The following is a 2,217-nucleotide window of genomic DNA, read 5'->3' on the forward strand; positions in this document are numbered from 1 at the left end:
AAGTAAAAGCAATACAACTTGTGTATTGCTACTACTATTATTTATTGCTTATTATAATTATATTACTAAAATAAATTCTCTCTCTCTCTCTTTGTATTTATATATATATATATATATATATATATATATATATATATAGACACACACACACACACACACGTACATACACATAATATTTAAATTATAAAAGAGATAAATTTGAAATAGTAATAGTCTATTAGAATTCTTCAATTATGAGTTTCTAGTTATTAAGATAATTTATTTCAAATTTAAATACTTAATCTTTCAATTCAAAATTTTCATTACAATATATTTAACTTTGTCTTAAAATATTTTTAAATTTTTTCCTAAAAACCCGCCACGTGGTGATGAGCGGAATATTTCAAAAAAAAAAAATAATCATTAAAAATATTAATTTATTCTTTAAATAATTAAATTGATCAATTTTTACTGTATCACATTAATATATTTTAAATTATTATTACTTATTAAATATAATTTTTAATAAGTAATTCAAAAACCTACAAAAATCAATTAATTTATTGAATTATGTACTCTTCTCCCCCCTCTCAAACCCTCTCCGTCCACACAATTCTGTAAATCAAATCTATACCAATAACTTAATACTCATGATTCTTCCGTAAATATTGCATATTAAAGTCATCCATAAATCGATGTAAAGATAAAAAGGCATATAATTATTTTTTAAAATTGTGTTTCATTTTTTTTTTTGTTTTATTGTTCACTATCTAAAAATATTAGATTGTTACAATTGCCTTTTATCAAATTATCAACTTGCTTAATATACTTATCAAGTGCTCTTCTTATTAACATATTTATATAATAGATATATTTATTTTATTTAATCATATGTACATTCAATTTTTGAACTTTAATATTATAATTCACATCACATCAATTTAAAATTTATGGTTAGTAATTTATTTACTGTAATACCCCGTATTTCTCTAGCTCAGTTTAACTCTCAGTATACGAGTATTTCTATATAAAATTTTTGGAATACTCTGAATTTTTTTAGTTTAGAGCTTACCATTGGGTAAGAAATTCAGCTAGCTTTCCAATGATATAAAATTCGCCCAAATTCGATAACGAGATGAGAAATAGCATATTTTGCAAAACAATGTGCCACCTGGCACATCAGCACATCGCGGAGACCAGCCAAATGGCAATCTTAAATTTCCAGTGAAGCTTCACGATAATGGCACGTCACGCCAATGCTCCAGTTCACAATTGTCATTTTTCCAGTATGGCAACGCGATCCCACCGCGTCGCGCTACTGGCCATTTTCCCAGTTGTCAAATTTCAGTGAGGCTCTGCGATGGTGCCGCATCGTGCCAAGGGTCCATTTCACATTCATCCATTTTTACACAGTGTCAGTCATATTCTAGTGACTCATCGCGATGCCACTGTGTTGCGGTGGGGCCCAAAATTGGGCATCTAGTGACAAATATTTAAATCTTTTTCAGGGGTAATTGGGTATTTTTCCATGACCCAAGTCAATCTTAAACACGTGATTAACTCCTAATTAACCTAGTTATAGCATTATTTCCTCACTTTCTCTCAAGATTAAAACATTCTCTCTCAAAGGGAAAAACCCTAACTTCAAGAAATCAAGAACAAACTCAAGAATTCCACCAAGAAACTTCAAGAATTAATATTCCCAGGTATGTTAGGTGTTCATTCATGGGTTCCTTTCACCCATGAAGTCCAAGAACCCTTTTTAAACTTACAAGATCTCAGATTTATGAATTTCATGCTTGAAATTGATTGTATTCATGTTCAGGATAGTAATTGGGTTTCAATTCATGATTAATTATAAGTCTCCACGAAATTAAAATAGTTTATGTGATGAATTATGTGAATTGTATTCTAAACCCTTGAAATTTCAATTGACTATTGTATTCATGATGTTCATGTGTTGACCATTATCATGTGAAATAATCCATGCTCTCCAAGTGCTTGCTAAAATATCTATGTGAAGTAAATAGTGGAATCATGACTTGTCATTATGTAGTCCCAATCATGTACAAGCTTATGCCCTACAAGTAATTAATAAAATATCTCTATGAATGAATTATGAACAAGTGGACATTGTTATGCTTTTCAAGATCATGCTATGCTTTATTTTCATGCTATCGAGTCTTGGGGGTTATCTAATACCCGACAATCTAGCTGCTTACCTAGAGCTATATTAGT

The sequence above is a fragment of the Capsicum annuum genome, chromosome 3 (assembly GCF_002878395.1).
Source record: "Capsicum annuum cultivar UCD-10X-F1 chromosome 3, UCD10Xv1.1, whole genome shotgun sequence".
NCBI lineage: Eukaryota > Viridiplantae > Streptophyta > Magnoliopsida > Solanales > Solanaceae > Capsicum > Capsicum annuum.